Source organism: Sturnira hondurensis, unplaced genomic scaffold (genome assembly GCF_014824575.4).
Source record: "Sturnira hondurensis isolate 20B ecotype Veracruz unplaced genomic scaffold, ASM1482457v3 Scaffold0008640, whole genome shotgun sequence".
NCBI classification, from domain to species: domain Eukaryota; kingdom Metazoa; phylum Chordata; class Mammalia; order Chiroptera; family Phyllostomidae; genus Sturnira; species Sturnira hondurensis.
In genome coordinates, this window is record NW_028081271.1 from 3,087,295 (window position 1) to 3,114,693 (window position 27,399).

General features: G+C 42.1%; 1 long non-coding RNA gene across 1 annotated transcript; it reads right to left on the bottom strand.

The window, feature by feature from the left end:
* Positions 1–1,235: 1,235 nt before the first annotated feature.
* On the bottom strand, positions 1,236–25,768 carry LOC118992989 (uncharacterized). The gene is made up of 3 exons (XR_005067754.1): positions 25,538–25,768; positions 18,212–18,523; positions 1,236–1,298 (listed from the first exon to the last, which is right to left on the bottom strand). It is a non-coding gene; the product is annotated as an uncharacterized LOC118992989 (long non-coding RNA).
* Positions 25,769–27,399: the final 1,631 nt, after the last annotated feature.

Consider the following 27,399-nt stretch of genomic DNA (forward strand, 5'->3'; position numbering starts at 1 on the left):
CTCTGTTGACTAGGGGGGATGGAACGAACACCCTTTGACAGGAAAAAGAGTCTCTTTCTGCTTGGAGTCTAAAGAGAAAAGGAATTCCCTGTTTGCAAAGCACCATGACGCAACGCCTCCTATCCTGGATGGTCCCCTAGGCGGCAGGAATTCTGGACAGTACTTCTTAAGCACTTCATGCCGAATGTCAGGTGGGTTGCAGCCACTCGCATGGAGAGCAAAAGGATAGTTTCAGTCTTGAGCAAGAAGAACAAATATGCCTCCTAGGCCTCCGGAACGCTCACCTAAAATTCAGCTCCTAAGACAGACTGATGTCTAACAGGGAGCGTATTTTGAAATCATTAAAAATGTATGTGTTTAGCCAAGAAAATGAAAGAGGGCTTAGCAAAAATTAATTCAATTTCTTGTGGGGTGATTAAAAATAGAGATAAACTGTCAGTTAATGAAGCACCCAGACTGGAGAAGTGATATAGATAATAAGGAGTGGATTATTCAGAGCACTATTTTTAATTGAAAATACAGAGAACAATGTTTAGCCTCAGTCGTTTTGTACTAACATCGTTGCTTTAAAGAACAGTTTCCTTTCTTGGCACCCAGCACATGGGACAATCCCTGGAGCTGCCCAGGCACGAGACACTGGCCGTGGTCACTCTGGGATTCCAGGTCTCCGCTAGAGGGTCTTCACGTAGAAACACCAGAACTCCCTTTTTTTCCCAACCCTCCAATCGTTCAAAAGGTCTTTTCAGCATTCCACTTTAATAGCTCCCACACAACTGAATAATTGTGGGCACGATGTTTACTTATTTATTCCTGTCATAGGTAGAGATTGGCCCGTACTGGATACCAGGCCCTGTTTCGGGACTGTGAGGATACCGTCCTTGAGCCAAACAAATACAGATCTTTACCCAATCAGAGCTCACAGTTTAATAGACAAAATGTACAGATAAGTCACCCAAAAGATAATCGCCTTACAATTCTGACAGAGATAATTGGCAAAAAAAAAATTTGCGTCACAGAAAAATATGTTAACATCTGGAGAGTAATGAAAGTATGAGCAACACGCATCAGTGAAATCATGCCAATTCAAATGATGGCTGCTCTCGGTGGGCTTCCAGAATTAACGATGAAAATATCATACTAGCCTTAAAGTCCGATACCTTCAGTGACGGCTATGGAGGGGCCGTGTCATGCCTCATTCCTGGAGGATGTACGGACGCCAGAGTGGTTCGAGGGAGCCTGATTGCTCTTCGCTGCCAGGACATGGCTACAGCCGGACAAAATCCCAAGGATCAAAGTGCCTGAAGAAAAGAACTCCTGGAGTGAACTCAGATTGCTTTTGGGTTATGTTATAGATCATCCCAAATACCCCGAGGTCGGCTGTGCCTCTGACGGAGTTCTAATGCGCACATTTACCAGAGATAGTCTGGGACCTTGGGCAAGTTACTAATGCCTTTGAACCTCAGGTTTCTCATTTTCAAAGTAGAAATTATAATACATCAGCACAAAATGAGTGAAGAGAATCAGTGACATTTTATATATACATCCCACTATACCTACATATATATATATATGTGTGTGTGTGTGTGTGTGTGTGTGTGTGTGTGTGTAGATATGTAGATATGTATACGAGATCTGTCCAGAGGCATCCAGCCATGCAATATGAAAAATAGAGACATTTATTGAAAAAAACACAAGATACAAGAAACACTGTACATAGGACAATGATGCCTCAGTCCCCTCCAAAGTAGGCACCTTTGGGACCTCACACAGTTCTCCCAATCGCCATCAGCTGCCCCGTTGTGTTTTCCTGAGTCTCATCAGTGATCTGAAGTCTCTTCTCTTTCAAAGGTGATTTTAGTTTGGGGAAAAGCCAGAAGTCGCAGGGCACCAAATCTGGGCTGTAGGAGGGCCGAGTCCCCTCGGTGATTTGCTGTTGTACCAAAAACCTCTGCCTGAGATGCGATGCGTGAGTGGGTGTGTTGCCACGATGACGTGGCCAGTCCCCAGTTGCCCAAAGTTAGAGCCTTCTGAGTCATCAGAATAGTTTCCAAGGAGGAATGTTCAAGCTTAATGCAAAAGTTGGTGCAGATTCATTGCTCTTCTCACTCAGTGATTTTGAATGCAATGTCCACACAGTGCACATGCTCACTCAAGGGTGTCTACCACCCCCACTGACTAGTACAGTGAGGTCATCATTATTCATGCATGTACATTCCAGTCCACTCTGCTTGGCTACCAGGTTGCGTGGGTGTCGCACAAACCATTCTTGTTATATTAACAATGGCTGGCCATTTTTCTAGACAGATCTTGTGTGTGTGTGTGTGTGTATAATCCCCACTGCATGCCATACCCACTATGCAATTAGGTTGGCAACAAATGTTGGTACCTTGCCTCATTCTTACAACCACACAGTGACTCATAAAGTTCAAATATATTTCACAAATAAACCTAAACTTTCATCTTTTACCTTTAGAAACACTGGTGCACATCACGCTCTGCACCGCCCCCCACCCTATTGCCAAAAGCCGCATTTCTTGTGGACATTGGGGAATTGGTTCAGGGACTGGTGAGCAGTCATTCCGGTGTCAGCATTGACTCCCTCCAGCCACCAGTCTTGCTGCCCCAGCACCTCCCTCCTCACCGGGGTGGCAGTTCCCCTGTGTTATTTGACTGTCCACTTACATTTGCCCTCGTTTAGAAGTAGGGGTGAGAAGCAGAAAGAAGAAAAGATAGATATGAAAATGAGGAGTAGTCCTTTTTATCAGCACAATGTAGTGCAAACAAAGACAGGAATGTGCTAGAAGGTCAACTCTTGGCCTCGACCTTTCTTTGGACCTGAACGTGAGCGATACCAGGGAAAAAAGGAGCAACAGAAAGCAGCATTAGGAAGGATACACAGAGTAACTACATTGATATAAAATTTTATCTAAATGTGAGATAAAATTGTAAAATTAACATGTAAGTGCGCGTCGTTTTACTAAAAAATAATTCTTGTGGTAGTCTGGGAATCTCTTGTCCTATTTTCTGTCTTTCACAGAAATTTTCCAAAAAGCATTACATGTGGAAGTAGGGAGTTGTCCATGGCTATTTGCTTTTGCTGTTTGGTTCATTTACATCCAGCTTCCTACAAGAAGGATATGAGGAAATAGCAAATTTCTCTCATCTCAGCATCCATCCCCTCCGAGCTATCTGGCCAGGGGGCCACACAGGTCTGTTGGGCACTCACCTGGTTCCAGGCATCATGCCTCCAAGAAGTGTCCCCCACTAGAGTTGGCCGAAAGATCTGGCATGGATTCAAAGGGATTGGAAAGTGAGAAGCCAGGAGGCCGCCAGACCTCCAAACCCAGTGAGGATGCACTTTCTGTGATAAGCACTTCAGCCTGACTCTCATTCACACATGGTGAATGTAGCCTTCCATGGGAGAGAGCAAGGCTCCAAGGGAGTGCCGAGCAACTGTGTACCTGAAACCTTCTGTTGAGTCTTTCCAGGTAACAGCATTCAGGTGACTGGCTTTAAGTCACCTTTAAAGTTGAGGACTCCCACCTTTACATCTATGGTCTAAAATGTCCTCTGGGACCCCGATGTCATCTGCCCAATAGCCTGTCTGACATACCCAGTTAGCTAAGCACTTTGGAAATAACACCTGATTTATACTAAGTTTCACGTTTTCTGATGTTATTATTCATGACTGGTGCCTATACCTTTTGCCCCAGGCCAGAGCTCCTGCTTTCTGGGATCACAGGTAGAGTCTGGGCCCTTCGTACACTGTATAGAATGCAATTATTCATTATAGATAATGACAAATATAAACTGGTCTGATTTTTCTTGAAAAAAATTTTAATACGCTTCTCTCTCCTTTAAACCTTTAACTATTTTACCTAAACAATATCTATTCATCTTATACCACTATGTAGGATGGTTCTTATTTAGTAATTATTTAACAAAATTAATTTAAAAAACACACACCCATGCCTTGGGACATTTTCTAATCTGCTGAGGCATTGTAACATGCTAAAAATTGCAAGTCTTTATTTCTCATTATTGCCTTTTGAAATTTAATACAAAGATATGCTTGTCAATGCCACGTATGTGACGTTTTATTTTATTTCAGTTGTGTTTTTATGTAGGGTTGCGCTTTTTTGCCTGTGACCACAAAAAGTTTATTACTTTAAACTAGCCATTCTGTGCCCGGTGTTGGCTCAGGTGGGTTTCTCCTGAGGTTTTCCTAAGGCACGATATGAACTCACCTGAACCTGAAAGGAGCGTGACATTGTGTTTCTTAAAAGCACAGCTACCTATGGTGTCAAGCTAACAGCTCAGAACTATGGTCCAATTAAAGGAGGACACTAGTGAGGAGGTCAAAGGTCCCCCAAACTGGTACAGATCCCTGGCGTTTAGCCAATCGGGAGAATCTGGAGGAACACTCCGGGGTGACACCCAGAGAGCAGACAAGGACAGACGGTGCAAGCCAAAGTTCAGATTGCCGTTTATAAAGCTTTTCGCCCAGTCGGGCTACACAGTCGCACGTACACTCTTACAAAACCTACCATGGCATTTCCTTCTTCATCTTTGGGGAAAAAATTTTTGTCAGAAGCCAGGTAAATGGGCTTGTACATGGCATGCCTCCATTGATTGTTTTAGGAAGTTGGAAAATAGAGACCATAGCTATTTTCCAGCTGTCTTAAAGTGAACCCGCATTCAACTTTGAGCCTTCTGTTTAAATGAAAACTGAACCATCTGTCACACCGTGGAAAGGGACAGTACAAAGTGCATTCAGCAGGAAGGATGGGGCTGGAATAGGAGACAAGGGCTGAAACTCCCGTCGGGATCTCGAGGTTTGAAATCGCTGAGTGAGTGAGATCCGTTGCCAGGGTCACTAGGGGACAGCGACCTGCGTTTGAACTGACGGCTCACTTCTCTTGACCTAAATGTGTCATCGTAATAAATGACTCGTGGGGAAATGGTAAATCACAGTCATTAAACAAACAAATCATCGTGGACTGTCAGGTTCTGCTTGGCAGAAAGTGAGCCATCTTCACTGTTATGTGGCCGGAAAACATCATTTCCTTCGAAGGAGCAGAACCGAGCAGGCGGCATCCTTCATTGATGTCATACAATGCCTACCCTCTCTACTCGGCTTGGCTTTGCATTTGATTTTTTTTTTTTACATTTTGCCTTTTATTCTTTCTACCAGCTATTTGCTAGATTATAACCAGTCTCCAAAGCACAGTAAAAATAGCACAATATGCTTTTACTCCATGCTCAGGAATTCGGCGTTGCCCGCCGTGCTCCCCGGGATAATGTTATGTAAACACCCTCTACTTCCGTTTGTTTCTTTATTTCTGTTCTGGGTGACCTGCTGCAAGAACCGCTCTGCCCTCACTATGGAAAGTGTTAATCCCCCACTGCTTATGATTATTGAGGTTCTTTGAGGCAGGGCTCACAATCTCAGATAAACTGTGCCCCTCAATTACAAGGGCCGGTTGAATATGAGCCTCGCCTTACAAGTGCCTTCTTTTCCAATATGCAATGTCTACATTCAATTATCAGGCATTATTGCAAACACAGGGGTCACTACTTACAACTCAAAAGCTCTTAAAGCAAACATGTTATTGTCTCCTGTATACTTTGGGCTTTAGAACCTTGGAATTCATTTCAGGAGACTATTACCAGGGTCTCTGTTCTTTCTGAACACCATCGCAGAGTGGAAAATCTCCTGGTGCAAATACTGAAAAAAAAAAAGCCAACAAAGAGATTCAGTGGGAAAAAATACTGAGTTAAAAAAAACAACAGGGCAAAATGATTGCTTTTGTTCTCCCTCTTCCTTGCCCCCAGGCCTCACTCCCGGGTCACGTGCCAGAACACCTCTCAGCTGGCATAAAAACTCCAGCTAAGACTAAGAAGACAGTCATTATTTTATCATTTAATATTAATTATAATAGTATTAGTCACGATGAACTAATGTTGCATTATGTAGCTTTCAAATGTATTCCCAAAGGACTTTGATTATAATTTGCCATTTTATTCATGTTCAATTATTTTAAAGTGTTGCTGAATTAACAAGACCCACTTAGCCTTAATCACTACTTACCTCATCCTCGGGTGGCGCTGACATGCCTGGCTTATAAAGAGAACCTGGGACAGAATGGGACAGGAGTCAGCGCAGCCAGGGCCCCCACCCGCACTGGGCGGGGCGGGCGGCTGCGCTCTGTTGTTCGGTCGAGGGCTCGGTCCGCCAACCTCTGAAATCTGCGGTCAAGCGTCCCCCATGTTCTTCTTTCTGATTTGTACTAACCTTGGTGGCTCTGTTTTATATCTTAAGGATGTAAAATAGGAACATTCCGTTTGGGGTTGTTGGCAATGCTCTTCATAGACCCACTGACTAACTGCCAAGCAGCTCTAGTTAACTCTGGACCACAGGACTAGATATCATTTGTCTAAATTCCTTTATCTCGTCCTCCAAAGGTTTTGTTTGCCTTTCCACTCTCTCCTTGGGCTCTCTTCTGGATTGTGGCAATATGCTTCCTGTCTCACTCAAGATTTACAAGCTCCGTTATAATTCACACTGGGTTTTCTCATCTTACTTCATTATGGACTGAGAGCAAAGCCCACCGAGTCATTCAAAATTGACCAAGACCCCAGGAGGAGCTCTTTCCCTTGGGGTCCTGCCAATAGTGTAGCTTAGTGTCACGGAAGCATCAACCCTAAATTGTGTGCCCATCACCAATGTGAGATACAGTAGATTCAGAAAAAACACAGTGACTGCCCATTCAGCTGAACAGACTGTACAAGGTCACGGGGGAATGTATCACGTGCCCAGCGGAACTGATGCTACCCAGCAGAAGCCCCTGCATTCTGTCAAGTGCCGGCCACCTCAGCGTGCGAACTGATGTTAATCAGAATTCCCATTAGCGGTTTTAGGGAGCACTGTAAGATTTCTACCATCTCATGCAGAAATTCTCCATGAGGGCGTTGTAACTGGTCGGCATTATAACCACGAGTTTGTTAATCGTTCATTCCTCTGCTCCCTGACTCAGGGTTTAATTCAAAGGTAAAGCGAATCAGGATGGCCTGTGACAACGTTCTCCCTTTTACCCGTCCTCTCCGTACTGTGCTATTTAAATGTACTATTCTTACCCCAAGAACTTGCTCAGCAACCTGGACTGTGGCCTTTAAGATCGGCCTGAAAACTGGTAGTGAAGGACATGAGCAAAGGCTTTTCAATCCGCTAGTAATTACAGGACAAGGGTGACCCGTTCAATGCCGACACGAAAACCCAAGCACAAGTCTCACTCAAAGCAAGGGAATTTTCAGAATAACAGTCATAGCGAAAGTTTTATGAGGCGTCATTACACATTTTATTACATATATATACATATGTGTGCACTGAGTTTGTCCATTATTGGCGCTGGTGGGAAACAGTTGATGCTAAGTCACATGGCTTGGATTGTAAGATTATTAATGTCTAGTAGGTATTATTATGGGTTACGAAGGGCCAAGAGTTGTTCCAAGCGATTCACTGGTATTGTTTAATTCTCACCGAATGATGCATATTATCCTTGTTTCACATGGGAGTGTCTGAAACAGCAGGTGGTTTGACTGTCGTAGAGCAGGACATTCACAAGGCCAAGGCTTGACTCTGCCTCCAAGGGGCCTGTGACATAAACCCTAAACTGCACTGTTGTGATCTTGCCTCCACAAATCGTAACTTAAATCTGGCCTTACATAGCTGGGGCATGGGCTTTCTTTTGTTTTCTCTTTTAGTCAGAGCTTTCTTGTGAAATGTTTTATAAAAATGATTTGCCCCAAAACACTAAAAGAAAAATCTATTCCTCTGGTCTGTTTTGTTTTGTTTTGTTTCGTTTTCATAGTTCCAAAGCTTGTAGAGTGTTTCTTTGAAATACGCTGTCATGAATTTGCCATCCAGTCACTGTGCGGGTTAAACTTACTGCCAAAGCTCATGATAACACTGGTGTTCATCCGGACGGGATTTGCAAGGCCCTTTAAATAAACAGGAATCGTGGGAGTGCCAGGCTCTGCCTGAGCCACCTCGGCCTCTTCCGATAAAGATGATGGAATGGCCGTGGGTACAGAGCCTGTGGGCTCCCCGGTTTCCCCTTTCAGCGTCTGTCTCCAGGATGTGGCTCCTGGCACAATTTTTCTTCCTTACTTCTCTGGTGGCGCCTTTCCACCTCCTTGAATCTCTTCATCCCTTGTCACTTTTTTGACGTGGCCTCGAATCATCTCTGCTGGTGTAAAACTTCCCAGGAATCCTGCCCACCTTTGCTCATTCCACAGTACCGGTGGAGTCCCTCTTTTCCGTCTTCTTCAGGGTTCAGTCTTCCCTCCCCCTGGCCTGATGCTTGGACAGCATGCTTCTCAGCACCTGAGCCCTGTGTTTTATCAAACAACAAAAACTAGAGACGTATTTTAAGGAGTGTTCTTGTGTCCCTGTGAGGCAGTAGCAGGAGCGGGACCCTAAAGAGTGGTGCCTCCGAGGGCGGCAGGCCTCTCCACAGTGTTTGGGCAGACCCAAACTCTTCTACCCACTTAGCGAAGTGTGACCTTAAAAACTGCACTGAGCAGAAGGGTTTTCACCAAACCTTTGTGACAGTTACCATCTTACGAAGAGCAAATGACAATGGTGGTGGGATTACCAACATGTGTACGGCAGGAGGGGGAAAGCCGAGTATGGAGAGTCATTAACAGTCTCTGAAAGGCTAAAGGAAGGTGCTCCCAGCACCCAGCCTGCCTGGGTGGAGTGGGTGGGAGGCAGCCACTGTCAGAGTGGGCAGCCCTTCGGATGGGCCCGAGCGGTCACCAAACGAACGGACCCACATCACTCCTGGAAGCTTGCCCTACTCCTGAAACCTCAAATCCCGGAGGTTTCGTAGGGTAAGACACCCATAAAGGTTATTACTTACACTGATCACAACTGCTCTTTCTTTGAATTTCATGTATTTGGTTTGTTTTCTGTTCTTAGAAAGCTGACATTTTTTTGATAACTAGGATGTAAAAGGGATTTTGAAGAATTTCAGGTACACATAGACTTAAAGAAATATATGTACCAATTGGAGATCTCTTCTGGTTCTTAAGGTGTCTGCCTTTCCATCCGGGCAGAGACATAGTCTTCCCTGTGCAGTTCCAACCCCAGGTTCACCTGGCACACTTCCCACATCGATACCACCTCGGAAGGGGTCAAGGCTGTAAGTCATGTATTAAAAGCAGCATTTGCTGATTTAAGATATGATTGAAATCGTTAAAGGTGCAATTCGGTCATCAGCAAATTATCCAGTTCTCAAGTTGACTTGCCGAGATACTGAGGAGGAAAACTCAGGGCTGCTTATTTTTTTAGGGCAAGAATTAATATTATGTGGCATCTGTTTCGGTAATTTAAATGAATCTTATAAATAGAAGATTTGTGGCAATAGGCCCTTAGATATTGAATATAATAAGTTCTGTTTTTAGTCATGTAACATAAATGAAAGGGAACAAGAAGCCATGGAACTCATGTTTTTCATGATCGAAATGATTCCAGCACCAGTGGAAGTTGTGTTTAAGAAAGCCCCCAGTTGACAGAGGCACGCATACCTCTCAGGTTATTAGCATTTTGAGTGAAAGCAATGTCAATGTCATGCTGTTAGTATTAACTGTGGCTACTTTCAGGGCAAGGCACTTTCCCCAGCTTCTCCTGCGGCCCCCGGTCCCCTACCATCTGGAATCTCTTAGCAAGGGAAGATTTGGTGCTATATTAAGCTTCTCTGATCTTTCAGAGTTAGACTTTTTAAAAAATTTTATCTTGCTTTGGTAAAACACAAACAATTATTAACTCCAAGGGACTTCAGCTCAACATGAAGATTCTTAGATTCAGTTTTACCCTGTTGGTGAATAAAGGTTAATTGTTGCATGTCTCAAAGTATAAACTTTTGATTGCAGAATAAAAGGACCCAGGTACCAGCCTCTGTCCAATTCACAGTTCAAGATGACAGAAAAGTGTAGGCAAGTCGGGACCAGAAGGAAACTGTAACTTTTAACCCCAACTTTCTTCCAGTTTAGCAATGCATCCTATTAGCTTTTTTGGTATTTGCTGGTGACTCCCAATTAAAGTCTTAGTGATGACTGCAAAATTATGCTATACATATTTAATGTGGTGCTCCTTCTTGGTCACAGCTTTCATAGGCAAAGGGAATATATATACATATACATACACACATATGTAGGCATTTACATGCATACATACATACACAAATACCCTCCACGCACATGTTTGTATATTCTTATGTCAAGTTGTCCTAGCAATAGACACAGCGATCTGAGCTCCAAGGAGAAGCTGCTCGAGGAATCTCGAGGCCTACGTCCAGGCATAAGCACTGGGCAGGAACCAGGGAAATGTGTTCTCATCCTGACGTCACTCCTCAGCTCTGAATCTCAGGACAGTTCACAGAACCTTAGTTTTCCATTTCTAAGGTAGGCGTGCTCTACCTCCCTCCCTACTTCAAAAGACGTGGCCACGGTTAAGTACAGCAATGCCTGAGGAAACACTTTGGAAAACTATAACTAATCCAGCAGTGTAACACACTATTCCTAGGTTTCTTCTACACGTCAGCTGAGCTACTGCAAAGGTGAGGCAGTAGCACAGCACCACATGCAAGTCAAGGTCAGGCCAATGTATTTGTAGTGAAATCAATTTTACTAGGCCTTCTTATAGAAACATTGATTATTTTCTGAACTCATGCTTATTTCTTATTGAACACAGATTAATATATCGCAACTTTGAAAGTTACTTTTAAAATTATGTCAGACTAAGTAGGTTGTAGGGAAAGCTATAATCACATTGAATAATTAAAGTGATAATAATAATATTGATCCATGCTTCCTCTAATAATATCATCAAACATTTTGTAAAAATTAATTGTCACATACTTCCCTTATTTAAAAATGAATTAATAATTCCTGGAATAATGAGACCTGCGCAATCATCACCATTAGTTGGTTCTTAGGGTGAGTTTAATCCCTGAGTCTTCTAATTTAATCACTCAAATTCTTTCATCATTTTTTACTTGCATTCCAACTGTCCTCATTTTAATTTCTAATAAGTGCATCTTGCTTATTATTTCACAACTTATAAGCTTTAAAAATAATCTAACTGCTAGGAACCTATGAATTAAAAGAGCAGTTTAGATATAGCATCTTTCATTCCACGAGCAATCACGTAAACAAAAAATTATTTTATGTATTTTAAAATGGAAAGATTTATTGATAAAAACTCAAGAGAAAGATAAAATGGGAGGGAGGTGAGAAGGGCTGGGGGGTGGGCTGGGGTGGGGGTAAAAGGCAGAAAACTGTACTTGAACAATTAAAATAAAAAAATTTAAAAATACCCTTTACATGACATAAAACTGGAATCTAAAGTATTTTAATAACTTTTATTAACACGTCCCACTGTGTAAAACTCTCACTAGGTTTAGCATTCTGTTCTGGTTGATGTGAACTAAATCTATGAATGGAAACGTATTCCAAGGCACAATGCTAGAATTTGCTGTGAGTTTTCCAGAAAGCTTGCAGATTCTTTCTGAATTAGCCAGCAATAAAGATTAAGGTAGACAACATCATAAAAATAGTACCTGTTTATAGATTTCCATTTTTTCACAAATCAGATACTCTTGCCAGCTTAATTAGCAATAACTGCTTTTAACAAATAACCAGTTCCTGAACTATCGGTATTATTTATTCTGGTGCCTCAAACATGATAATGTTCAAAGGGTCATTTCTCCCAGAAGCCAGAGCCTGTGACTGCCCAACTCGTGAGGTCAGGGGTATCAGGACAGCACCCTCTCCTCAAATATTTTTTGAACTAACACCTAAGCATGCCACTGTCACTTTTACAAATATTAATAAGAGATATAATAACGACATTAGTAGTCTCATTGGCCAGTGTTTCTGGGCACTGCCCTTTGGTGCAGACATTGTTGCCCGTAGGTCCCCTATCAACACTGGCACACAAGTATCACTATTTTCATTGTACAGATGAGGGCACTGAAGTATAGGGTGTTGAAGCAACTTGTCAGAAGTCACACAGCCAGTGCGTGGCAGACTGGTTTAAAAAGCAAGCCTGCTTAAATTCAGAATCCTAGAAATGTATATTCCAGGGCATTTGAAGGCTTCTTTATTTTATTATGCCCTATCCCAATGCAAATATCCTATCGCCATGAGTACGCTGCTGGAAAAAATAGTAGCGGTTAATTTACAACCATCTTTCCATCCAGCGCTGAGAGCCGGGAAGGTTCAGTGTGCTTTGGAGAATAGGCTCCGGGATAGATTTGTTTTGTTTGCTTTCTGTGTGGGTGGAGGGCTACGTGGTAAATCCAGAGGAAAACATCCATCTGCCTAGGGTAGTCTTGCAAGGACTTTTCAGACCCCTGAAAGCACGGATCAAAGCTTGGCTGAGGGGGGTTGGAGAAAGATGAAAATAGGCCCCCAAAAGCTTTCCCATGGTACGATTTGGCTGAGAGGGAACCCTGGCCAAAGGCCAATTTCTTACTTATCTTTGGAACTAGTGTCATGTGTTCGATGCAAATAGGCATCCTTCTGCTCATAGTCCATTGGCCAAGGCAAGTGATGGGCGTGCCGGCCAGCAAAGAGATCAGGGGACGACACTGCTCCTGTGGGCCCGGAATGAGGAGATGGGACTCCGGGCACCCCTGCAGTGTCCCCCAGAGCTGCAGATATGGAGCACAGCCCCTGCCTTCCAAGGCAGACATGCGTTCTAGAGGAACTGAACACAGAGATGTGACAAAGATACCTTAAAGCATTTCCTTAGGAAATACAACAGGATGTCTTTACGGCACAGGGCAAGTCACTTCAAAACAGAGAAACAGCCCAGGCCCATAACAAACGAGCTCGGTAAATAGCGTTATATTAAGATAAAATAACTTTGCAAAACAGAAGTATGTTTTTTAAATCATTTATATAAATGTAAACTATAAAATAATCTATATGAATTATAAAACATCAAGTATTGCATATCATTTTTGGAGAAAAAAATATACAAGGATCAAAACATGGACAAGAAAGAGGAAAATTTAGCAAAGTGGATACCCCGTGTGGGGAGAGATTCAGGGACCAGAGAACATAGAGGCGTCTGTAATCTCATCTGTATTACTTTCCATTTTGTTTGTTTTCCTTTTTTTTTTTTCTTTTTAAGCCACCATGGAGAACAGTTAGCATTGTTAAAGCCTGGCTATTACATTTTAACCTGAATTTTTAAAATAGCAATTTCCATACTGTCTTTCTGTGAATTATTTCCTAATCCAAAAATTATTCCATGAACTGCTCAACACCCCTGTACTAAACGCACACAGCAGCTCGGCAGACACCTCTTTTTCTGGATGGCACAGGATAATTTATTATACTTTGATTTTTCGGTAACTGAGGACCTTATTTTAGTAACTTACTAATTTTAACGATTCTATTCAAAATCCACCAGTGTACGCTGTCAGGGTAGTCTGAACTGAGAAGTGGAAATCCATCACTCTCCTCCAGGCCCACACGCTGGCTGTTACATCAGACTGCGATTAAGTCCCTGCTGCCGTATCACATGGGACACTGTACTGGTGTTAGAACCACACTCTTCCAGTCCCGTCCCTGCCCTGGAGGAACTTAGCATTTAGAGAGACTTCAGATGTAGCAAACTCTTTACAATGCAAAGCAGGAAAACAGCTCTTTGAGTTCAAGACCTAGTTTCTTGTCATTTCTGTGCCTCAACGTGCGTGTTTTGTTCTCTTGCTTTTACGGCTGAGTTCTTCTGGGCAAAGATGGAACCTTCTTCAGTATTATCTGCACCCCCAAGCACACTCTTCCCCCTTCATAAATAATTTAAAAAAACCCACGGCACTTAACCTTTCACGAGAGTTGCTCTTAGCTCTTACGTTCATTGAGAGGTGAACGCAATTTGCTTCTCATTCATCGAATGTCTTTAATGAGGACTTTAATTCCATAAAACAAGTCTGCCTGGCTAGAGCTATGGATTAGGCTACGTGGGGTATGCATGTACACCAAAATCGCATCGATTTGTGACCCGAAGAGAATCCAGGTGGTTTAATCCGTATCAGTGGCATCAGTGTGGACCCAATTAGCACGGTTTGCAGCCACTTCGTGATTCAAGAGCGTGTGATCAATCAGCCGGAAGCACATCTGACAGAAACTCCGTAGTCGTGGAGGTGAAAGCTAGCACGATCCCCACTAGGATGGGGAAGCTGTCATTCTCCCATCAGTGCTGTTGAATACTAATGCCAAGGTCAGCACGGTGTAATTTTAGGCTGCCAAAATATTGCTGGAATGGATCTACCAAAAGATGTTTATGAAAGTAGAGGAACCGAACTTTGGAAACCTTCCCCGAGGAAGAGTTTCGTATTAACTCCTTCCTTCCTGGGGACACTTCTCCACTTTATCCTAGTTTTACAACAAAACCTGCTGCTCCTTCTCTGTCGCAGTTATTCAAATTCCTTTCTCTCTCTTGTCCCCTACATTATTAAATGTATATCTTGGCTAAGAATCATAGCTATTGTAAAAAAAATCTATTCCTTTGAGATTCTAACTTTAAAAGAAAGCCTGCTCTTGGTAAGCTTAGCATTCACCCATTTCTGCCCCAAGTGGAGTATTAAATGCATGATGCGTTTAATTCCAGAAACATTTTCCCAAGAAAGATCATTTCAAACACATATTTCTCTTTTCCTCACAATGTAGGGAATATCATAGATAAAGCAAATTAAAATTATATTAGAATTTCCAAGACAATTGCTTGTCCTAATTAAATAATAACTTGTGTTGTTACCAAATAAGTTATCTATGAAGCACTCCTTTTTAAAGGTGTTTTGTGTATGCTATTTGTGATATTTGATCCTCGTGACCATTCTGGGAAGCAAAGAGCTTTGTTTGTTTGTTTTCTGTGTTTCAGAAGACACACTGTGAGGTTCTCCTGGCTCTTGACTTGCTGAAAGTTCACGTTGGCCATTCCAGTTTTTTGAACAAGATACCTTAAATCATCTCCAGATCTCGCCCCCCTCTCTCTTTCTCTCTCTCTCTCTCTCTCTCTCTCTCTCTCTCTCTCTATATATATATATATATATATATATATATATATATATTTCTTTTAAGGGAAAAATGATAGGCAAAATGCATTGTATGTCCCTTTCTTTGTTTTTACTACATTTTTTTGACTTTTCACTTGAACAAGGAGAAAACAGAAAACCAAACAGTCCTCATGCTGCCCTGATCTGGCTGATTTTACAAACATAAACATGTCCGTGAACCCTGCCAAACAATAACTCAGTCGGATGGACTGTTTTCCATATTCTGAATACATTTTGAAAGATGTCTAAAATGACATGTTTGCAGTAAAATATACACGACTGGGTAAACTTTCCTAGTTTTATCTTGCGCCTGAGTAACTTGAAGGAGAAAGTGCAATCTTCTGCATCAGACGTATTTTTAAATATTTAAATATTGCATTCAAATCTTTTTTGCCTTCATAAACAAACTGCCTACTTTTAACAATTTCTAATTTTAACTTCCTACTGAGGGCAGCTACTCAGGGCATAGGCGCAGAAAGCAATCGCCTTTTCAAGTGTTTCATGGTGGACGTTTTAACTGAATCGATCCAGTCTACATTAGACCATGCCCGTGCTTAGCTTTAAAAACAATTTATCAGCTTCCCATGGTGCTGTAAATATTCTGAGATGATTATATAGACAGCACGACACACTTCTTCAGAGTTAGACAGTCTTTCATAATTTGGGGGTAATTTATTTTTATTAAATGATGCCTGGGTTTAAATGGCTAACAACTTTGCCTTCAAATACAAAGACTAGAATGAGCCAGGCTAGTGACTGCAATCCCCCGTGCCCAAGGGTCAAGGCCAGATCTGATTCAGGGGTCACCCTTTTCCAGTCAGAGTTTGACAAAGCCAGGCAGCATCAGAGCAGTGGGGAGAAAAGTGGGCTGAAAGTTCAGCCCAAGGCGTGAACCAAAACCTATAAAGAAATTGTAGTTTTTTCCCCGGTATATTACATTTCTCATTTGAATAGCTGTTCTCTATCTTTTCATGTACAGTATCTGCATTAAACTTGAACAGTATAAATTAGACAAACTAATAAGCGTTTGTTAGAGCTCAGCCAAGCCCCAGGAAGAGGCCAGGGGATTTATCAATGAACAGAGGAACTCCCTGCCCTCAAGATATTCAAAGTTCAGGGAGAGCTGTAAGCTAAATAGCCAAGGACAATGGGAGCTACTTATCTTCCATGACTCTCTTCAGGTGGCTCTGAGCACCCCTGTTTACCTTAAAGGAAATAGAGGCATCTTAAATATTAAGGTGGGTACAAAAATAGCCGTTCAAAGCAGCACAGCCCTAGCGGAGACCAAGGAAAGGGGGACTGTGGTTACATCACGCTTAGAGTCTGCCTGGTACCCACCCTCTCTTAAGTCTGCAGAATAGAGCTGGCTGCATGAGCTCTCTGTGCTGAGCCAAAGGGTGGTTCTCGTGCAACGAGTTGCATTCTCCTGTGCAGGGCTCCACTCCCAGGGGTGTTGGACCCCACTAGGCAAATGAGGTTTCTGCATGGAAAGTTCATCTTTTCCCAGCACAGGGCCCTGTGTGGCCAGCCCCACTCCCTGTCCTCCAGAAGTGTCCATGGCTCAGCCGGCCGCACCAGGTATTGGGCAGTGGCAGCGAAGGTCTGCCGGACCTGTGAACTTGGGGGTTTGAACATGGGGTTCTAATGTTTGACAACTCCCCTTCAGGTAACACTGACTTGCCAGAATTACTTAACCTCGACAAGCCTTGTGTTTCTCATTGTTTAACATGGGAAGAATAAACACACCTCCCTTAAATGGTACAGTGAGAATTTAAAAAAAATTTAAACCAGGATACTTAACATGTAGTAAGCAACTCAGTAAATTATATTTTCCTTTGTTCTTGTCACCTTTCCTTCTTCTTGTATTTCTCATTCATCTCTTTCGTTCTCTCATTTTCAAATTGCATCACAGAATACATCAGATTTACATGGGGGGCGGGGGAACACAAGCAATCACAATCTCCCAGTAAATCACAAAGAACTAAAAAAGTCTGTGGTCACAAGACCATAGAGTTGGTGCAGAGATTAAATAAGATAGTGACAATAACACACTTGGCCCATAGTAAATGCTCAATAAACAGAGCCGTAGCATATCCTAGTTTCTCCTGCAATGAACCAAGCTAGTGGCATGAACCTTGTCCTGGCCGAGAGCTCAGGGCTGGGAGAGGGAAAAGGGGGTGAGTTGCTCCTTTTCTCTTCGCTCCACAGAGCTGACTGTGACACTGACCAGAACCAGCAGGAGAAAAGAGGGCCAGACCCTGCATTTTGCACTGTCTGGATCTTAATAAGCGTGGTTTCCTGCCAAATGCTCTTCCCACCCTCTTCTTCAGCCACTTTCACAGGCTTGCATCAGTGAAGGTTAAAAATAATCTTTTAAAATTTCAGAATGTCTCTCCAAATATTTTCTGCAGATATCATCCTAGTTTTACAGTAAGTAAACATTAATTCGGTGCATTACATATGTCACATTATAGCCTCGAAATTGTATGAGAAATTACAAGGGAAATGTCAAATTTAATGGGATGCTGGTGGCATTATTTAAAATATTTGCTACCAGGGTTATGACTTAAAAATATTAACCTTAAATTTGAAAGATCAAGGTTCATATCAAGTTTCAAAAAACACACAAAAATTGTCACTGTGAATAACAATGAACTAAATATGACTCCGAGTTTTGGCTCTCCTATTAAACTCAAAACCTTAAGCAGACCGTTCAAGGTTATTTATGTATGTTACAATATTCCACAGAAAACTTTACAAAAAGCTGGTGTGTACACCTCAATGGTCTGGTTATCTTCTTAATAAAGAAATTCAGTTGGGCAGCTCTGCACAAAGGCAAACCTTTCCAAAGCACCCAAAAAGACTTCCAAACTGTGAAGTCCAAAAAACAAACAAACAAACAAAACCCCACAAAAACCAAAAATACCCTCTCTCATACTACATAATTCAATTTGGGCTCCACGTACATTAAGAACCGGGGCCTCTTTCATTAGAGTGACCCATATTAGGGTGGTAGATTGTAGCTTGTTCCTGTCTTTATTTGAATGTGACTTACATAACTAATGAGGAGCCGGCCCCACCATTTTCCATGGGGGCGCAAGTGTGGCCGTTGGAAGACCGGGCTGGTGTTTTCCACTCAAGCCTGGTGTTTCCTCCTTGAATCATAAAACTTGAGAAATCCATGTTGACGTTCTGTATTCGCACTGCGGCCACTGGCTGGGCATCACCGTAATTGTGAGTGACATGCATTCTTTTACAAAGATAAGTTCTCACCTCATTTGTGTGAAGCAGTCCCCAAAGAATGTCATGGTAACAGCCAGCACATGTGCAATATTGCTTTTGAATCTCGGGCCTGTGCCAAACGCCAGAATGAAAATTTGTGGAAATGGCATCTGCAATTGAAAAAAAAATACGCCTCATCAAAACTGCGGGGGGTTCCGTCTTCCTGGGAGTTGTTCTGGTCAGCGCCCTTTTAATCTGAAATGACTACTTTATCGCTCTTCTGGTGAGGGGCCTGGCTCCCTGTAGCAGAGAGGCAAGCCAACGGCCGGCCATTTCAGGGACACCACCCACAAAGGCAAGTTCACTGCTACCACCACCATCCAGGACAAAGCATCAGTGGGGTCTGTAAACACCACATGCGTAACGTGATTTCCTTATTTTATGCAGAGCAAGGTTTAGCAGATCTCCTGTAGCACTGCAGGTAAGGGATGATGGTAATAGCTATCTCTTCAGTGGGGCTTGCTGGGTACCAGGGTCCCGTCTAAGTACTTTGCAGATGGTAACTTGTTTAATCCTCACAAGATCTCTTGAGGCAGGTGTAATCCTTACTCCTATTTTGCCGATGAGGAAGTTGAGGCAGAGAGAGAAAGCGAGGTTGGAGCTGGAATTGGAACACAACAAACCGTCTGGTTCCAGAGTTTATAGGCTTAACCACACTATTACCCAAGAAAATAAGAGTTATTTATTTCACTGTGATGAAGTTAAAGCCTCTGACATAGTGAGCATTCAAGTTGTTGTTATCGTCATGGTATTTGTATGGATTTTACAGTCAACGCTCTCATAAAGCAGTTATTCAGATAATTCGAGCAGTATACACAGAGCTTTGGTAATCTGAGCACCCCACCAGAAACCATTCTCTTCAACTGCAGATGATTTAGAGATAAATCATAGAGACAATTTCTTTAATAACTAACTTACCTTTTCTCATGCATATTGTTATGTAGTAAAAATATTTGTCATTGTGTAATTGTACTAATGACACAGAGAGTTGTTTATTTCTAAGCTTCAACTCAAAATCATCAATCCCCTTTCCCACTATGATGAATTCACTTTGACAGCTGTGCTGGAAATGTAAAACTTACAAGTGCCCCCCTTTCTGACTCTGCCCCTCAGGGACTAGGTGATGGGGAGACACTCAGCAAAACTCCCCTTGACCCGAATCTGCATCTGTGCATGTGATGGAAACTCAAGAGCTGCCTCTTTCTTTGAAAGGGAGCAGGGTCTTCCAGTTCCTTTAAGTGAATAACCATGAGAGGAAGCCTTCCATCCAGCCCCGGGGAAGGAGGACACTGTCACCTGTGAAATGCAGAGGGAAATCGGGGTGGCTCTGCACATGTGGGGTGGCACCTAGCCTGCAGCAGGTTCCACTCGGGCCCTGTTCCAAGTGCTGGTCCCCTGTCCCCTCAGCACCATCTCCAGGAGAGGGACCACAGGTGTTCATTACTCTACCTTAGTCAGCTACCTCTCATCGGTGGTACCTGACAAGATTTTTTTCTGTCTCATACTTTTAAACTTAGTATTTTAATGGAGAAAATCTATAACTAGACTTTGGAATGAAAATCTTATTATTTTATTAAGGAAATAAAATAACATACAAATAATGGTGGAGATGCTATATTCCTGATACAAAAATGCAAAGCAGTTGATGAAACGTTGAGGTTGTCTTTTTACAACTATGAACTGCTTATTTCACTTAGCAGGTGAAATGTTCTCCAGGTCCATCCCTCCTGTCACAAAGGGTATTTTTTATGGTCAAGTAGTAGTCCATTGTGTAAATGCCCCACAGTTTTATCTACTCATCTACTGATAGACACTGGGGCTGCTTCCAAATCTTGGAGAGGGTAAATAACGCTGCAATGAACAGAGGGGTGCTTATGTTCTTTCGAAATGGTGTTTTGGGTTCCTTCAGATATATTCCCAGAAGTGGGTCAAAAGGCAGATCCATTTTTAATTTTTTGAGGCATCTCCAGACTGCTTTCCACAGCGGCTGCCCCAGGCTGCATTCCCACCAACACTGCACACGGGTCCCCTTTCTCCACGTCCTCACTAGCACTTGCTGTTTATTGATTTATTGACGATAGCCATTCTGACAGGTGTGAGGTGATATTACTTTGTGGCCTTAATTTGCATTTCCTGATGATTAGTGACATTGAACATCTTTTCATATGTCTATCGGCTCTCTGTATGTCTTTTTTGGAGAAGTGTCTATTCAGGTCCTTTGCCCATTTTTTTCAGTTTGGTTTGCTAGTGTTTTGGGTGTTGAGTTTTGTAAGTTCTCTATGAATTTTGGATATGAAACCCTTATCAGGTGTATCAGCGACTGTGTCCTCCCATCCCGTGGGTTCTTTTTTATTTTGTTGATGTTTCCCTTATGAACAGCATCCAAGACTTTACTGCCTATGTTTTTCCTAACATAGGAAAATATTTAAGCCAGTCGGAGAAAAACAAATGTGGTATAATTTTACTCATATGTGAATCTAATGGACAAAATGAACTAAAGAGCAAAATACAGACAGGCCCATAGAGAAGAGGATGACAGCTGTGGGTGGGGGAGAGGGTGGGGGGCCCAGGGATCAAGCGAAAAGGAAGAAGGGCTCATGGACACAGACGACAATGCGGTGATTGCCGGAGCAGGGGTTCTAAAGAGGTCAAATGGTAATGGGAAAATAGAATAAAAATTCAAAAATAAAAAGTAAAATTATTGAGGTGCAATTCACATATCGTATCATTACTCATTTGCAATAAACGATGGAGTTGCGTTTATTGCAGTCACGGTGTTGAATGGCCACCGTGCCTTCCAGATCTGAAACACGTCCAGCGCTGGAAAATAAAGCCCCCACTTGTTAAGTGGTTTCTCCCCATTCCTTGAAGGCCCTGGCCACTACCAACCTGCAGTACTTTCCTAGTCTGAGTCTTTTATGTAAGTGGAAACATACACTATATGACCTGTTATGTCTAAGTTATTTCACTTAACATAATACTTTCAAAGTTCATTGATAATGGAGCATCTACAGTCACTTTATTCCTTTCTGTGGCTAAATAATATTCCCTTGTATACATATATGGGCTATACAACATGTTTATACCACTATTTGTTTATTTATCCATCTAGTCAAGGACGAATGGTTTGTTTCTACCTTTTGACTATTATGAGTAATGCTGTTAAGAACACATCAGTAGGCTTAAGTACCTGTTTTCAATTTGGGGGGAATTGTTTCCAATTTGGGGGACAAAATTGTGGGAGTCATTCGATTATCTTTTTACTTAACCAGTCAGTCCTGTATCTTCCTGGGGTCAACTAGTATGATCCTTACGGGGCCTCATCCCATACAGAGTGATTTTCTCAGCTATTTTGTCCATTAAATTGTCTCTTTTCCATCTCTTCAACTGGAGATGTAGAATTTACTTTAGGTATCACTTTTTAAGCCTCAGAATGTTATGGCTGTGCCTCTCTGTTCTCACGTTCTATTTTGATGCCAACCTGCAGAACAAAGAGGGACAGGATGGATTCCAACGTGGAATATTGCATCAAAAATGTGGTATTAATTCGGTCATTCAGCAAACATCACTAAGTCCCTTTGAGCTGACTCTGTGTGAAGCACTGCAGATATGGAGGTAAATGAAATAGATACACTTCCTACCCTTGTAGAGGTTTTGATCTTAAAAGCAAATAAGGGGAGTGAGGTTTTATTCTCTAGATCACACACATTTCTATTTCCAAAAGCTGTGGATGGTACTGCAGCACTTTTCCATGTGGATTATTTGCCTTTACTTTTGGATCATGATTACACCTTTTTTGCTCACTCTTGCTTCTTCCCTGATTAGCTCTAACTTTCAGTCATGGCTGTCTAGTTACCAGCAGAGTCCTCTGGGAGGTCTTGTAGTTTTGTAACTAGCTTATGAGAGACTGGCAAACAAAATGTCAAAAACACTGTCTTCAAAAGCTAAATTTCATTCACCCAAAACTTTACCGAGAGAGAGTGCATTGGAATTTTAAATCAATAGAGCATTCATTGGCATTTGAGGTGCATGAGCCTCTAAAATATAACAAATTTAATAATTCATATAAGTGCTTCAAAATTAATTTCTTATCCGAATGATCGTGTCATAAGTTACAAAATAGTGGGGTTTGTGAAGTGGGGGAACACCAGCAAGAATTACATGGATGAGTACATGGAGATATGTTCTAGGTTATCCCAAAATAAAGTTTTTAAACAAGATTGTGTACATGAATTTTTCATGTAACAGCAAAGGGCCAATAGGAACACAAGGCTTGTGGCTCCTTGTTTCAAGATGGTTGCCATAGCTCTGGACACAGCCTCTGCATCCCAGCCAGTGGGACCCAGCCTTTGAGTGGCGCACATAACTTGTACACATGTCCTAGTAACCACAACTTCACTGCGTGCCCCACATTTTCACGGGGAGTTTGGAAATGCACATAGAATCTGTCTGAAATTCTGGACTCTAGGATGAATTCTTAACTAATTTTTAAATAATAGAGTAAGTATGATTTAGAGAAGCAGTGTAGAAATGAGTTCAGTCCCCATATTTTTAGTCAGTACCTCTCTCTCTCTATTTATTACCTTCGGGGTTTTTTTAAAGTAAAAACTAACAGCAACATTTGGGTAAAGATCAACCTCTCCTTAGTAATAAAGCTTTCCTTTTTTATTTTGTGGACATTCATAGGTTGAAAACGTCAAATATGCATGTATTTCTATTTTCCATGTTTGGGTTGCCTCGCCCTTCTGCAAAACCAACAGTGTGCCAACATATTTGTGTGTGTGTTTCTAAATGAATTATTAACCATTTTTGATTCAACAAACAACTCTAATTTAATATGAAAGGACAGAATCTGTTTCTCTGAGAAATCTGCCATAAAGATACATTTTGCACTTGAAGTTAAACTTTTCAATAATTTATTCCCTCTCCAGGCTGCCTGAAATTCTATAGTGCCAGAATTACTGCTTGGGTGCACGGATGGCCTCGTACTGGGCTCACCTGATGGCGATTGTTTATATATAGCACACTACCCTGATCAATCTCTGACACTTACTCCTGGCTTCCTGCTGCTCGAAAATGTGAACTGTAATAGCATTTGTATGTTTTCTTTTTCCCTCAAGGTTTCAGATTCTTTCTCTACAAGAACATGGAAAATTAGAATGAACATCACAGATACTGTAATAGAAGTAGCTCCAGCAATGTAATTGCATTCTCAGATACTGTATGTAGTATCACTAAATACGAATGTCTTACTTAAATATAAAGATATTTCTATGCAGATATAGGTATATAGAAAGGCTTCTGCGTCCATATTTTGCAGATTTCAAACTTATAAAATTCTAATTATTATTAACCCTGAACATGCAACATGTCCTCAAGATTTCAATGTAGAATAACAAATAAATGAATAACTAAAAACAAATTACTAAAAAGTGACAGCTATAAAAGCTATATTCCTTAGAGATCAACTTCTTCAGGCATCTGGTATTTTCATAAATAACAACTCTAGTATTATTAATTTCAAGTGTTCAAATCACTATATTAGTCACCAAGGAAATGTATGCTGGACTATTCAATCTTTTTCAAAAAAAGGAAATAGTTAATGAAACAAACAATTTTTAAAACATGAATCTTTTTTTTTTAATTTTGGGAGGCATTTGTGTGGTGTGATGGTAAATTATGTAGTTCATGGTTTGTTTGTTTGTTTGTTTGTTTGTTTGTAAGACTAGCAGGAGTCCCTTCTCTCCATGAGGCAGAAGGTAGCAAAATCCTCTATGAGTGATTTCTAACCCTGGTGGTTTCACCACTATGTTACCAAAGGGTTTCACATAGACAAAGACTCTTGAGAACATAGGCAAATGTGCAAAAGGAAACTTTTGAATCTATAAAATGGGGAAGAAAAGGAGAGCTCAGCAAAGTGATAAAGAGATAAAGAGACGAGAGGGAACCTAACTCAAAGAGAAGAATATGTAAGGCCCATTCTCAGATGGTGGGCTTCTCAGATTCAAGTGACCTCAGATGTCTTCTCCTGCAATCCACCTGTCCCAACCGCACTATCGAAAGCAGGGTCCTGCCACTCACGTCAGAGCACTATATGAAATGATGTTTTTCCATTCAGTTATTTGATTGTCTGTCTCCCCACCAAAATACAAGTCCCATTTGAGCTGAGATCTCATATGTCTGGCTTTAGCTGTGTCCTTGGTGCCTTGGACAAATTTTCTTGACTCATAATTCATACTCAGTAATATTTGTCGAAAGGCAAAGGAATCCATGAATACCCTAACTGGAAGGATTTAAATATTTCTACAAGTGTTCTTTAAATATTTAACTTTGTAACAGGTATTTCACAATTTCTATTTTATCTTCTAATTACCTCTCAAACCCGTCCATTTCTCTTCAACTCCAGCACCGCTCCCCACTCCAAGCTACCACATCTTGCTGGAACAAGTGCCCCAGGCTCCTGCTTTCACGTCGCCCAAGTACCAAACTGCACAGATGTTCCCAATCCACAGACCTTCCTGAGGCAGAGTTATCTTTCTTTTGAAACGCAAACCATCTTACATGGAACGACTACCTAAACCACATCGGATTTTCTCATCCCTCTTAGACCTGTGTTCTCAACTTGTCCTGCAGGGTCTTTCAAAGTCTGGCCTTCACCTATCTTGTTCGGCCCCCTGTGGCTGTGTTGTGCCCCATTATAGGAGTCCAGCGACGCTGACCATGTCACAAGTTCCCTTTCTCAGAGGACTTTTTACTTGCTGTCCTGGCCCCCTGGCCTGCCAGGCACCTCCTTTCTCTCTAGCTGCTTATCAACTTTGAGGCTCTAGGTCCAGCGCCTGCTTACATCACTACACCCGAGCAGCCTGTTAGTAAAGAGGTTGCTTTGCTCAGTGAAGGAATCCTAAGGTGGCGATTCCTGTGCATTGCCTTGCCTCTGCTCGTTACTTGTCAAAAATAAACAAAGAACAAAAAAGCAAAAGAGAGAGATTATTGGAGGGCCTCCATTTGCACACACAAGCACAGCATCTAGGGCAGAGGAATGGCATCTTTCCCGTTATTCCCTTTATTCCCGTTATTCCTTTCGGGAATAGCATGCAGTCCACCCAGGCCTGACCTCCACTTACCCCCGAAGACCCAGATTTTGAGACAGCAGAGGGTGCTGAGGTGGTAGCCAATTCTTCAAGCATGTATTCATTCTTACGCTCATTCACTCAAAAATATTCATTGGAGCTGAACCCGGGCCAGGGCCTCAGCCGGGAAATTCCATGAACCTCTGTTCATGCTGCTGCTTCTACTCGTCATAGACTTTTACTTGTTCCCTTCTCTCGCTTCGCCACCCAGAGTCCCTGGTGAAGTCCTACTCTTCTTTCAAGGCCCAACTGAAATGTGACCTTTTATCCGAAGCTTCCCTGAATTCCTTCAAGCTGAATTAATTGCTCCTTTATCTGTGGTCCCAAGGGAGTTACTTCATACATTTGCAGAAGCACTTATCACGTTGCAGCATGACTATTTGCATATCTGTGTCCTTCCGGACTGTTTTTTTTTTTTTTTTTTTTGTGGCAGGGACCATCACTTACTGCTACCTAAATTCCTTACCCTCCTCTCACACTTACAGCCCTGGCTCTCAGCACAGTTTTTGGCGTGGGACAGGCACTATTTAAATATTAGCCATTGCTTAGATGTCTAAGGTTTGCCAAACACCCATGGACGGTACCCTGAATGGTGAGATGCACTCATTTCTAGGGTATATTTTATGATCTTTTCGGGTGAATTGTTAAATAAATCCTCAAGGCCTTATTGCTTTTTCAGGGAAACCTCTATAGCCAAAATCCCCAACGCATAGGAAAGACTAAAACAATAGAAAATACAAACTTTGCAAAAATCAGGGCAATAAGAAATCTGAAAAGCAACTGGGAATGCAACTATCCTTGGAAATTAGGCTAGGTCACCGAGGAAAGATCCGAAGAAATAGTACAAGAATGTAGGGACATGTTTAGAGGGACAAAACAGAAGAAAGGGAAATGTTATTATAGAAAGGCGATGCAAAAACTTCTTAATGAATCTATGTCAGTAATTTTCTTTTCTGCAACAATAAAAGGGCAGTCTGCACGGACCAGTGTCGAAGAGGAAGGATTTGGCTACCACCCCCAACCTCCTCCTGCCATCACTCCTCCCTTAAGTTTTGTCTCTTTGTCTTGGAGGTTTGGTTAGATGTGTGGCTTGTTCATACCTGAGGGATATTTAAGAATAGAAAGCTTGATGTCTGAAACAGCATCTCCCTTAGGGGAGCATGCAATTATCTAGCTTGATCTGAGACCTCTAAAGGGTAAGAAACCTCTGTGTAGCTCTCTGGCATACACAGCCTGTTGAACATGACTAGAAAAATTAGACCCACCCAACCTGGGACCATCTAGACATCTCAAGTGGATTTTGGGTGAGAGCAGTTTGATTGCATTCCCCAGCCCCAAGCTGTCTCCACTTCAGGATGGTCCTTGGCGCCGGGTTCCTGGTGCTGGTGTGTGGGGTGGCTGGAATGTCCCCGCATCTGGGCTGTGGTTCCAGAGGAAGCTGTTCATCGACAGTTCCTTGCTGACCATCTGGAAGGATAATCATGGACATTTGAAGTCTTGCTTCCTACTTCTCCTAGATTTAATCCTGCATTTGAATCACTTTCACATACTCCTCACCCAGACTGAAGAATGTTGACCCTTTGGGTGAAAAGCAAACACAATAGAAGCTTTAGAATTCAGGGCACATTGAAGGAGGTGATTACTTTGTAAATAGTGTATGTAAATCAGCAGGAGCAGATGATGGAAACCCTTGTTGACTTAAGGAGGAGGCAGATTGGGTTTCAGTGCTATTTGTAATTACAGGTTTCAGTCCTCTTCACCGCTGAAAAGAAGTTTGAACTCTAAACAAAAGAAAGCGTTGTATCCGTTTTCAAAGAGGGAGAAAAGAATGGACCTTTTGACTGGATTGGCTAGCT